A 13,842-nucleotide genomic window follows, 5' to 3' on the forward strand; every position below is an offset into this window, starting at 1 on the left:
CTAGGCCTATAGATCTGGACTTTAGACTTTGAATGAAGGCGGTGCTAGGCCTATAGATCTGGACTTTAGACTTTGAATGAAGGCGGTGCTAGGCCTATAGATCTGCACTTTAGACTTTGAATGAAGGCGGTGCTAGGCCTATAGATCTGGACTTTAGACTTTGAATGAAGGCGGTGCTAGGCCTATAGATCTGGACTTTAGACTTTGAATGAAGGCGGTGCTAGGCCTATAGATCTGTACTTTAGACTTTGAATGAAGGCGGTGCTAGGCCTATAGATCTGGAGTTTAGACTTTAAATGAAGGCGGTGCTAGGCCTATAGATCTGGACTTTAGACTTTGAATGAAGGCGGTGCTAGGCCTATAGATCTGGACTTTAGACTTTGAATGAAGGCGGTGCTAGGCCTATAGATCTGGACTTTAGACTTTGAATGAAGGCGGTGCTAGGCCTATAGATCTGGACTTTAGACTTTGAATGAAGGCGGTGCTAGGCCTATAGATCTGGACTTTAGACTTTGAATGAAGGCGGTGCTAGGCCTATAGATCTGGACTTTAGACTTTGAATGAAGGCGGTGCTAGCCCTATAGATCTGGACTTTAGACTTTGAATGAAGGCGGTGCTAGGCCTGTAGATCTGGACTTTAGACTTTGAATGAAGGCGGTGCTAGGCCTATAGATCTGGACTTTAGATTTTGAATGAAGGCGGTGCTAGGCCTATAGATCTGGACTTTAGACTTTGAATGAAGGCGGTGCTAGGCCTATAGATCTGGACTTTAGACTTTGAATGAAGGCGGTGCTAGGCCTATAGATCTGCACTTTAGACTTTGAATGAAGGCGGTGCTAGGCCTATAGATCTGCACTTTAGACTTTGAATGAAGGCGGTGCTAGGCCTATAGATCTGGACTTTAGACTTTGAATGAAGGCGGTGCTAGGCCTATAGATCTGGACTTTAGACTTTGAATGAAGGCGGTGCTAGGCCTATAGATCTGGACTTTAGACTTTGAATGAAGGCGGTGCTAGGCCTATAGATCTGGAGTTTAGACTTTAAATGAAGGCGGTGCTAGGCCTATAGATCTGGACTTTAGACTTTGAATGAAGGCGGTGCTAGGCCTATAGATCTGGACTTTAGACTTTGAATGAAGGCGGTGCTAGGCCTATAGATCTGGACTTTAGACTTTGAATGAAGGCGGTGCTAGGCCTATAGATCTGGACTTTAGACTTTGAATGAAGGCGGTGCTAGGCCTATAGATCTGGACTTTAGACTTTGAATGAAGGCGGTGCTAGGCCTATAGATCTGGACTTTAGACTTTGAATGAAGGCGGTGCTAGGCCTATAGATCTGGAGTTTAGACTTTAAATGAAGGCGGTGCTAGGCCTATAGATCTGGACTTTAGACTTTGAATGAAGGCGGTGCTAGGCCTATAGATCTGGACTTTAGACTTTGAATGAAGGCGGTGCTAGGCCTGTAGATCTGGAGTTTAGACTTTGAATGAAGGCGGTGCTAGGCCTATAGATCTGGACTTTAGACTTTGAATGAAGGCGGTGCTAGGCCTATAGATCTGGACTTTAGACTTTGAATGAAGGCGGTGCTAGGCCTGTAGATCTGGACTTTAGACTTTGAATGAAGGCGGTGCTAGGCCTATAGATCTGGACTTTAGACTTTGAATGAAGGCGGTGCTAGGCCTATAGATCTGGACTTTAGACTTTGAATGAAGGCGGTGCTAGGCCTATAGATCTGGAGTTTAGACTTTGATTGAAGGCGGTGCGCAAAGTGTTCCTAACGTCTAGTTAGTTATTCATGATTATAACATTTGCCTAGGTCTCTAGTAGTTTTAAGATTAAACGTGTACATTCATACGAGTTCTAGTTGAGATATAGTAGATTCTATATCAAGATTCTAGATCTAGAATTAGATCTAAGTGTATATCTAGATCTAGACTTAGATCTAATTCTAGACTAGACTTAGAGCGTCCAAGTTCTGACTTTAATAAAAGTATTGTTACATTTCTAGGAAACTCGTTAGAGCTCAGCTCGTCCAGGTTCCAGGAAGTTCTGACTTCAATAGAAGTAATGTAAAAAAAAAAAAAACACGTCACTTTGGCCGTTAAAACTTAGCATTATGTAATGTCTATTAACAAACAATGTTCATTAATGACAATGTCCTCCTAAGTCTATGATCAGTTTGTCACATACAAAACACAGAGAATTCGATGAAGAATCAATGTCTTCGTGGCTGTAATTACTCAGTGGAATCACTGAAGACCTGTATCAACATGACGTCAAGACGTGTATCAACAGGTCTCATGACCCAATACGACAGGTCTTAAGTACTAGTTACCATAGAAAAAAAATCAGCCTTGAAATGGTGTCTGTCTTTGCTACTGTTAAAGAGCCAATTAAGACCAGATTAAATCAAGTCTTACAAGCACGACAGCCTCCAGCAACGAAGAGCAAGGATTCAACCCTTACAAAATGTTTCTCTAAACCTTTTTTTTTAAATGAAAGCCACGTTTGGATTGATGGGAGGGATGACTATTACAATACTATTACAATACTATTAGAATACTATTACAATACTATTACAATACTATTACAATACTATTACAATACTATTACAATACCATTACAATACTATTACAAACTAAAATATTTTGTTATTTTGACTATGATTAGGTCAGGTAACCTGTTATTTAGGTTACAGACCTGAATGTTTCTTCTAGGGATCATTTCTCATTACTCCAGACCTGGTTGTTTGGAATCCTTTCCAAGCTGTTACATAGCCCGAGATTTACTTCAAGGAAATGACGGGACCCAAATAGCTTCTGTACTTTTAGAACAAATCTTCATCTCCATTTTGTACACATCTTTTTGTTTCTTATTCATTTTTCTTAATCTCTCCGACTCTCTCTCTCTCTCCCCGACTCTCTCTCTCTCTCTCTCTCTCTTTGCCTCTCGCCTTCCCTATATGCCCTAAGATTGAATTAATTGCTGAAAGGATGCCACATAGCTGTTTTCTCTTTCAAGTAGTTTGAAATGGTTTTCTCTAGTGCTGGTTGAACTCCCAAGAAAATCTATATTCAAGTTTCAACACCTCGAATCTATCTTTATATAAATCATAATTTTTTAAGCTATTAAAAAAGAAAAAAGAGTCTAGATAAACGGAACATTTGATCATAAACACACATTTGGTACATAAACACACATTTGGTACATAAACACACATTTGGTACATAAACACACATTTGGTACATAAACACATCTTAACATTCGACTGTGTGGAGCTGTCATTATCTGGCATGTGGAACAGTCATTCTCTAATGTGTCCAACTGTGTGTGTCTGATGTGTCCAAATGATGGTTAAGTTTATTCTTCCTATGGCCGACGGTTAACGACCTCAAGTTGGGTAGACTAGAGGCGTTTTAAAAAATCAGATAGTGCAAAATCAAAATGCAAAATAAGTTATATAAATAATATTTCTTAACAAAATTTAGCTCACAACCTTTCAGTGTCACGTTCTGGAGTCGTCTGTTCTAACTAGGACCAAATGACAACAATGCCACCTTTGTTGCATCATTCACAACCAATTGCTAACCTCTTCCCACCGTCACCATATAAACACACGCTGTAATGTACTAGTTTAGAGAGTAGGTTAGTTTTGTTAGATAAATATATTGTGTATAGTTTTAGCAACGGTAAAAGTAATGACGTAGTAAGACAGACTAATGACGTAGTAGACTTAGGCGAACAAGAGACCAACATGGCGTTATGTTAGAAGTAGGCTGTTTTGAATAGTAATTGAATAGTAGTTGGTTATAGCGACTTTTTAGAAAGACTGGACGGATTTCCCAGTGGTTAATAAAGTCTCATTTTATAGAACTGAATGTTGTTATCAAGTATATCTATTTTGTAATGTTCTGTGGCTAATGTTAAAGTAATAATTGCACAACATGAAGTCAGATTAGATTAGCCCACAACACGCTCCATAGCACGCACTAACCACCGAACGTCGAGGGAGGACTGAAGTCTTAAGAGGAAGTCAGGAGATTACAACTCGAGGCTCTTCCTGTTTTAAAGAAAGTTTTGCTTAAAGACGACTTAGATGAAATGAACATTACATTAATTACAATTAACAAATCAAACAGGAATGGATTCATGTTAATTATTGTTAATTATAATTAATCTTAAGCCTATCATTTGAAATTTTAAAAAAATATTCAAAAATCTTAAATTGACATTGTATTGAAGAAGTCAGGATTCAAGAGTTTGTAAAGAAATAAGCAGAATGAGAAAATGTAAACCGCCATCAGCTTTATAAGTAGGCATTGATATCAACACATTGACTTGTTTTTTAACAATCTAGTATTGTATTGTCTTGACCTTTAAAGCATCTAGATCTAGTTTGTTCTAACCTTATTAAATATAGGAAGTCCATCATTTAAAAACGTTTCGAGGAAATGAGAGGTTGGGAGTGATAATTGCCTCCAAGATTTAAATTGACCGCTGGCATTGATATTGTAATGATCTTTTGTCTCAAAACGTGAGGGCTGTTTGCTCACGTGCGCTTTGTCTTATATGGACTGTGGGCTATTCACGTGCCTCAAATCTCGTGCTGTCTACCACGTGGATCAAATCTTGCGTTGCTTATCGTCTGGAGATAATCTCGTTCCTTCACGTGCATTAAATCTCGAGTTGCATAACGCCTTTAGATAATCTCAGGAGTTTATCGCTTGCTTTTAATCGCATCAGAACCAGTTAATCTGCTAGATGAAAAGATTTATAGAGAATCGCTTTGAAATGTAATGGATCGTTTCAAATGTCGAGATCAGACGAGATTTTGGCGAGATTTTGACGAGATTTAGTAATTTATAGGCCTATTCATAGCTCGAGTACAGAATCTGATTTTCAAAGCTCCATTTCGATTTTCAAAAAGCATTTCATTTTAGAACAAGGTATAATTTCTATTTAGCTTTGAATAGTAAGTTTTTAATTTTAATATTTTTGTATGCCTATCTTGGGTATTTTGTCTTTATTCTACTTAGATATTGTTGCATCCATACATCACTGTTGTAGGACATTTTGACTTTATTCTAGTTAGATATTGTTGCATCCATACATCTCTGTTGTAGGACATTTTGTCTTTATTCTACTTAGATATTGTTGCATCCGTACATCACTGTTGTAGGACATTTTGTCTTTATTCTAGGTAGATATTGTTGCATCCATACATCACTGTTGTAGGACATTTTGTCTTTATTCTAGTTAGATATTGTTGCATCCATACATCTCTGTTGTAGGACATTTTGTCTTTATTCTAGTTAGATATTGTTGCATCCATACATCACTGTTGTAGGACATTTTGTCTTTATTCTAGTTAGATATTGTTGCATCCATACATCTCTGTTGTAGGACATTTTGACTTTATTCTAGGTAGATATTGTTGCATCCATACATCACTGTTGTAGGACATTTTGACTTTATTCTAGTTAGATATTGTTGCATCCATACATCTCTGTTGTAGGACATTTTGACTTTATTCTAGGTAGATATTGTTGCATCCATACATCTCTGTTGTAGGACATTTTGTCTTTATTCTACTTAGATATTGTTGCATCCATACATCTCTGTTGTAGGACATTTTGTCTTTATTCTAGGTAGATATTGTTGCATCCATACATCACTGTTGTAGGACATTTTGTCTTTATTCTACTTAGATATTGTTGCATCCATACATCTCTGTTGTAGGACATTTTGTCTTTATTCTAGGTAGATATTGTTGCATCCATACATCTCTGTTGTAGGACATTTTGACTTTATTCTAGGTAGATATTGTTGCATCCATACATCTCTGTTGTAGGACATTTTGTCTTTATTCTACTTAAATATTGTTGCATCCATACTGTTGTATCACTGCAATGTAGTCATGTGCAGCAAGTTTACATGTCTGGCAAAGTCCAAAATGTCAAACACGTCATTAACGTAAGGCCTTCAAGCTGCGTTTGTTTCTTCATTGTAAGGAACCAACTCTTGATAGCAAGCACCTGTAGGGTGTCAACAACAAGATTACTGTTACTAGATCTAGGCACTTCCGCTGACGCATGATTTGTCGCCACTAGCTTATGTCTTTATAATTATTTGTTTCGGTTATTGTCTTCGTAAAACTTAAATATTTTGTTTCAACCAAAGTTCTAGATGGTGATTGGTTCAAATAAATGAACATTACGACCATTACCCAAAAACAATTAGCAAATCAAAAGGAATGGATTAATGTTAATTGTTATTTTCAATTTTTATTTAAACTATCTTAAGCTGAGGTGTATTAAAATGTATACTTTTAGCATGGTCGAACCAGCACAATCATCAATGATAAGTGTTATTCTTATTAAACATGTTACTTATGTCAAAATGGATCTCTGGGCTCTGTTTAGACGGTTTTGAGTTTCCTGACCGCTAATGGGATTGACGAAACCTCCCCCCCCCCACCCCGCGAAAAAAAAAAACACCCAGCTAAATGTGCTGAAATGTCTTCTCCACACAGTTTGGTCGAAAAAACTACGTTACACATAACACTTAGTCTATGTGGACTATTGAACTATTTTTGTTTTGTTTCTCTTTTATAAGGGCAGTTTCGCTAATTTTGTAAATTTCACTGTAAACTTTGTACAAATACATTTCACTGTTTCAAAACTTTGTATAAATACATTTCATTGTAAACTTTGTATAAATACATTTCACTGTAAACTTTGTAAAAATACATTTTACTGTAAACTTTCTATAAATACATTTTACAGTAAACTTTGTATTAATACATTTTACTGTAAACTGTATAAATAAATTTCACTGTCAACTTTGTATCAACTTTGTATAAATTAAAGAGACGTCGCCGCATTCAATTTCAAGTAACATTGAAGTCACGAAGAAAGGCGATACGTTTTAATCAACAGCCGGGGACTCGGTTCAGCTTTTTGTTTTCATTCTTGGAAGTGTCTAAACAAACTAAAAGTCATTTTTGTATTAACTACCAACATTTTCTCTCTTTCTGTCTGTGTCTAGATCTCTGTGTCTCTCCAAGCTGCTAATCACAGAGTTGGATAGACTACAACTACCTTCATACGTGTACACCTGGAGAACTATTGTTCCAATCAGTCAGGTCACTGCGCGGCTTGATACTCAAACTTGAAACTTTTAGGTTTCTGGCAGTAAAGTAAATAAACAAAAGTTTAGAAGTTGTATTTCCGCTGGGATCTTGTAGTGTCCAAACATTGGCTGCCCATCGATCTGGCCAGTCACAGTCACAAGTCATTCTCACATTAACCTTTGGAAAAATATATTGATCTCTTTCTGCTCGATGACCAGCTGCACAACAAGAATTCATTGAGAATGTCATTTCCGCCACAATGGCGACAGGTTTCCATTGATCCAGTGTGAAAAGATCGAAGTGGATTGAACGATTTAAAGTTTGAAAACTAGACAAAGATTAGAACTTCTGATTGACGTATAAACTAGACAAAAATTAGAACTTCTAATTGACGTATGAGCTAGACAAAGATTAGAACTTCTAATTGACGTATGAGCTAGACAAAGATTAGAACTTCTAATTGACGTATGAGCTACACCAGCTTTAGCTAAGAGCCCCTAATTTCTTGAGGGCCCTCACAAACAATTATCCGAGTCAGTTTCTTGTGAATAATGATTTTAAGCTCAAGATGTAGTTTCACAATTTAGATCTTTATACTTCTTCATTAGTTGACTCAGTTGAACCCTCCATGTTAGGCACTAACATAAAACATCAGGACTTATAAAGGACCCCCCCCCCGCCCCACATCTTATCATGTCATGTCCAGAAACTTCAGTGTGCAGGAAGCTAGACCAAGATCAAATTTCCATATAAGTTTTAGATTAAAATTCCACATGGAACCTATGTTTTAGATAAAAATTTAACATGAAACCTAAGTTTTAGATTAAAATTGAACATGAAACCTAAGTTTTAGATTAACATTGAACATGAAACCTAAGTTTTAGATTAACATTGAACATGAAACCTAAGTTTTAGATTAACATTGAACATGAAACCTAAGTTTTAGATTAACATTGAACATGAAACCTAAGTTTTAGATTAACATTAAACATGAAACCTAAGTTTTAGATTAACATTGAACATGAAACCTAAGTTTTAGATTAACATTGAACGTGAAACCTAAGTTTTAGATTAACATTGAACATGAAACCTAAGTTTTAGATTAACATTGAACATGAAACCTAAGTTTTAGATTAACATTGAACATGAAACCTAAGTTTTAGATTAACATTGAACATGAAACCTAAGTTTTAGATTAACATTGAACATGAAACCTAAGTTTTAGATTAACATTGAACATGAAACCTAAGTATAACGCCTGGTCTTGGTCCCCTTCGTGGCTCATTAAATTACAGACGCTACTTCAGAAGAGAAGATAATTACGTCCTTTTTATTTATTGTTTTTCAGTCTAGTCATGCATGTTAATCAGTGACTTACACTTGTAACTCTATAACATTATTGTAAATGTTTTGTTCTATTCCCTATTTTGAGAAATGATTCTTTGAAATAAAAGATACTTCTACCCAGGCCCGAGAGTGTTTAATCTTTAATGAGATGAAAGATGAATAATTGCAAAGCTTTATTGTCATATAACTCGCATGCATTGAAGCAGGAGCTAGAATAGAAGATGGTATAGTTATCTATTGTTTATTACAAAGTTACTTTAAAGCGGCGACCTATAAAGTGGACTAGTTCAGCCAAGTACAAATTCTTTCCTTTGTTCAAGATACCGAACAAAATAAACAATTACCAATAGTTAATTATCTAATGAAATGATTTTTTAAATTGACTCTTGTATTGTCAGGTTAGAGAAATAAGTGAGCAAAAGTTCTGTTGATCCGAGATTGTGTGTCGGAGACATAACGTTTACAAACTTTTCACCAGACAGACAGACAGACTTGATATCAGATCAGCGTTACAAAAACATGTTCGTGCAAAACAATCTTGTTTATCTGTGAGATATCAAATGTATTTACTCATTGCAAAGAATTCACTGCAGCCTGTATGGAAATTATGCAAAGAATCATTTACATTTAAGAGATATTTTCTACAGTTATGTCCCCTGGATTTAATCCAGACTGAATTATTCAAATCATATTTTTGAAGTTTTGTATTCTATTACTTTGCATAGCGGGTATCCAGACTGAGCATGTTTCAGTGGAGTTAGGTCATAATGAATCGTTGGCATGGTGGGAGGAAGAGTAATCGAGAGATGGTTTGTTTTGTTTCGAATCACGAATCAATCATTTTAGTTTCCCCTCAGTTCGATAGCCAATGTCTAAATGACACTCAAGCGAGCACTTCACCACAACAAATACATGTCTTAAAAGACCGAATGTTAAAATGTTTTTGATCAGATTGTGAGCACTAGCAGCATAGGTCTTGACGTTCTCCCCCCCCCCCCCCCCCCCCACGATGTCTCTCCTGTCTCTGGCTAAACACAGCACAGTGCTGACACTGTACACAATGTTTCGGGAGAAGCGTCGACACAATAGCTGTACAGAAATGTCGGAGTTGGACTCAATTTTCAAGCGTTTTGACTTCTTGTAAGTAGCCAGTAAACATTTACTTTACAAGTGGAGTTAGTATCAATACAAATTATCAAACACACAGGAAAAAAAATTCTCAAAAACATTTTGAATGTTTTAATATTTGAAACAAAAACTTAACTTACAAAACCTCAAATGTTTTTTTGAAGCATTAATTAGTTGGTTAATAGAGGATCTTAAGAATGTAATGAATTTTTTGTTAAAAAGCATAAAAACATATAATTAAAACACTATATGTATATGTGGAAGTGGGTGGAATCCAAATGTACGTAATAAATCAAACATTAAAGCTGGTTGATTTAGTTGTTGTTTTTTCGGAAATAGTGTTTCGTAGATAATTTGTACATTGTGTTTTGTATACTAGAAAAAGGTTGATTGCCCAGATAGTAAAGGTTTGATTCCCCAGATAGTAAAGGTTTGATTCCCCAGATAGTAAAGGTTTGATTCCCCAGATAGTAAAGGTTTGATTCCCCAGATAGTAAAGGTTTGATTGCCCAGATAGTAAAGGTTTGATTGCCCAGATAGTAAAGGTTTGATTCCCCAGATAGTAAAGGTTTGATTGCCCAGATAGTAAAAGGTTTGATTCCCCAGATAGTAAAGGTTTGATTCCCCAGATAGTATTGAGGAGACAAGATTCTCTCTTAAACCAAGGGACATGGAGAACATTGTATGCTCCCCCAGCGCCTAGCGCTCTCCTGCGTTCTGAGATTTAGAATTTCTTTCTCCTTGAGTCCACGTCTCAGAAATGCGCATGTCAAAAAAGGTTCAACTAAAAAGGTTTGAACTGTTTTATTACAAGCTGAGATGTTCGTACTATCTAGAGTGCACCATTCATCCTAGTAAAAAAAAAGTCGCAGGTCATATGAATTTTCTTAAAGAAAGAGGCAGCGGTTAACTTTCGAGGTGTATATGACGTACGTACGTCTGTCATGGGCGTTATTGTCGTTAGCGCATCTTTCTGTTTCAGTAAGACGTTTATTGTCGTTAGCGCATCTTTCTGTTTCAGTAAGACGTTTATTGTCGTTAGCGCATCTTTCTGTTTCAGTAAGACGTTTATTGTCGTTAGCGCATCTTTCTGTTTCAGTAAGACGTTTATTGTCGTTAGCGCATCTTTCTGTTTCAGTAAGACGTTTATTGTCGTTAGCGCATCTTTCTGTTTCAGTAAGACGTTTATTGTCGTTAGCGCATCTTTCTGTTTCAGTAAGACGTTTATTGTCGTTAGCGCATCTTTCTGTTTCAGTAAGACGTTTATTGTCGTTAGCGCATCTTTCTGTTTCAGTAAGACGTTTATTGTCGTTAGCGCATCTTTCTGTTTCAGTAAGACGTTTATTGTCGTTAGCGCATCTTTCTGTTTCAGTAAGACGTTTATTGTCGTTAGCGCATCTTTCTGTTTCAGTAAGACGTTTATTGTCGTTAGCGCATCTTTCTGTTTCAGTAAGACGTTTATTGTCGTTAGCGCATCTTTCTGTTTCAGTAAGACGTTTTTGTGTCACACACATGTCGTCAACATAAAAGATTTACGACAGTCGTGAGAATGTCCAACATCCGGACACTTCAAGAAACACTTTCACCAAGACCTTATCTAATGTCTCTCTTTAAAAACGGTAAACATCTTATCAAGGTCATCTTAATTTTGTTTTTTCATCCGAATTTCGCGTCGCCCTAGCTGGGCACACCCTACAGTTTGAGAAACGCCGCTTTCCAGAAATTACACAACCGGATACGGCCGACAGATAAAGTCTTACAAAGAAAAAAGAATATATCTGACTTACGTCTACGATTTTAAAGACTAGATCTCTAGGTCAGTGTATTTCTCCACTCTCAGGAATCACAAAATGTACAGTTCAGTTAGAAAATACAAACTTTTTTTTGTTCAGGAACAAAGTTTGTGTAACGTTGTAGAGAGAAAGAATTGTTTGTACACTAGAATCACTGAGGAGACAACTCTAAGAAGCAAGAACTACAGAGAGAAGGGGAGATAACTGCGCTACGGTCTCTGGTCGCGCGCTGCGTGCTGCCAACATCTATTAGCACAGTGGGGTGGGGCAGTGAGGAGAGGAATTCAGGAGAGTGAGGGAATTAAAGAAGAGAGTGCATGAGAGAGGAAAGAAGAGAGTGTAAGATTGGAGTTTAGAAATGAGAGAATAAGTTATTCTAGTAGGTAAACTGCATGATTGAAAATAGAAAGGATTTTATGATTGAAGTTTGGATAAAATTCGAAATATCGTATGATTTGCAAAGAAGCAAGTCTATGAGCAGGGCCGGCCCTAATATTTGCGGGCCCTATGTGAAATGGACTGGACCCAGTCAAGGTTCTGAAAAGAATAATAAGTGAAAAATTAAGATTTTTTATTTGAATATAAATTCGTCTTTGCATTACATTTTATTAAATGAAAGCTGACAATGCCGTTTTCTTTTGATCACGCGAGTATTGGCGTCTTCTTTATTGAATGACACCCCTAAACGACTAGTGTGTCTATTTTAAAGATTTTTATGCATTTTCTGGAGATTTTAATAATTTCAGATAATCCTCAGGACTTTTCGTATACTTTGCATTTTCATGAGATGTCCAAGAGCTCCTGGACAATCAGGAGACGGCGGGAAATCGGTTCTAAGTTATAATGGTTTCATTTAATAATTTACACCTAGAATTAGTGCGGGTCCTATGAAAGTGTGGGGACCATTGCGGCCAAAAAGGTTGCAGGCCCTGTTTAAGAGTGAATGAATGTATACTTAAGTATAAGAGTGATTGTATGATTGTGTAAAAGAGAGATTGCAAAGTGACATGTGTATTTTTTTTTTTTAATAATAAAATTCATAACCAAGAATTGTGTAGATTTGGACAGAAAGTGGAGACAATGATTTCTTCCATAGAGAGGCTTGTGAGTCCACAGAGAGGCTTGTGAGTCCATAGAGAGGCTTGTGAGTCCATAGAGAGGCTTGTGAGTCCATAGAGAGGCTTGTGAGTCCATAGAGAGGCTTGTGAGTCCATAGAGAGGCTTGTGAGTCCATAGAGAGGCTTGTGAGTCCATAGAGAGGCTTGTGAGTCCATAGAGAGGCTTGTGAGTCCATAGAGAGGCTTGTGAGTCCATAGAGAGGCTTGTGAGTCCATAGAGAGGCTTGTGAGTCCATAGAGAGGCTTGTGAGTCCATAGAGAGGCTTGTGAGTCCATAGAGAGGCTTGTGAGTCCATAGAGAGGCTTGTGAGTCCATAGAGAGGCTTGTGAATCCATAGAGAGACTTGTGAGTCCATAGAGAGGCTTGCGAGTCCATAGAGAGGCTTGTGAGTCCATAGAGAGGCTTGTGAGTCCATAGAGAGGCTTGCGAGTCCATAGAGAGGCTTGTGAGTCCATAGAGAGGCTTGTGGTCTGGCAGCTGACCTTTACAATAAGCCTCTCCAAGACCGAAATCCTGGCACAAGATGTCGCAGAAATACAGGTGATACATAATGGAAATCACACACTTACAGTGATGCAGGAATTCACCTACTTGGGAACAACAATAGCAAGCAACCTAGATTTAGACAAGGAGTTGACAAAAAGAATAGGAAAGGCTTCTGCAGCAATAGCAAAACTCTCCAAGTGCGTGTGGGAAATAACTACGGCAACAAAAATCTTGGTCAACAATATCTGCGTTCTGGGCACACTTCTTTATGACAGTGAGAGCTACTCAACTTACATGCGTCAAGAGCATAGATTAAACAGCTTTTACTTACGCTGCCTGCGACGCATACTGTACATCTCCTGGAGGGATCATGTCTCCAACCAATGCGTTTTGAAACGGGCCAACATGCACAGCAACTATTCTCTTCTGACACAGACAAGACTACGCTGGCTCGGTCATGTCACTCGCATGCCAGATGGAAGAATCCTTAAAGACATCCTATACGCTGAGCTTGTGGAGGGAGTCAGACCCAAGTGCCGCCCAAGACTAACCTACACAGATGTCTGCAAGCGAGACATGAGAGCCACTGGTATGTAGGGGAGCCTACTGCTGGTACGAACTTCGCCGAGAGCAAAAGAAACGAAGCTACCTCAGTCAAGAGAAAGAAAAAAGAAAGCTGCCCTGTAAGCTAGGCCAGGGGTCGACAACCTTTTAAGTCGGAAGAGCCAAAATTTACAATTTACAAAATTTTCGAAGTTTTTAAAGAGCCACAAAGTTTTTTCTTGACAACTATAAATAGTTCTCATACAATGAGTTTTTTAAAAATGAAAAAAAAAAAC

The 13,842-nt window shown here is 37.5% G+C and overlaps 1 protein-coding gene across 3 annotated transcripts in view; it reads right to left on the bottom strand.

The window, feature by feature from the left end:
- The window catches only part of LOC106063479 (orexin/Hypocretin receptor type 1-like), a 176,255-nt gene extending 164,674 nt beyond the window's left edge, over positions 1 to 11,581 (bottom strand). For all 3 annotated transcript variants that reach the window (XM_056028512.1, XM_056028515.1, XM_056028513.1), the window contains exon 1: positions 11,393 to 11,581. The gene's annotated coding sequence lies outside the window, so the exon portion shown is untranslated. The remainder of the gene's footprint in view (positions 1 to 11,392) is intronic.
- Positions 11,582 to 13,842: the final 2,261 nt, after the last annotated feature.

The sequence above is a fragment of the Biomphalaria glabrata genome, chromosome 5 (genome assembly GCF_947242115.1).
Source record: "Biomphalaria glabrata chromosome 5, xgBioGlab47.1, whole genome shotgun sequence".
Classification (NCBI taxonomy): Eukaryota; Metazoa; Mollusca; class Gastropoda; family Planorbidae; genus Biomphalaria; species Biomphalaria glabrata.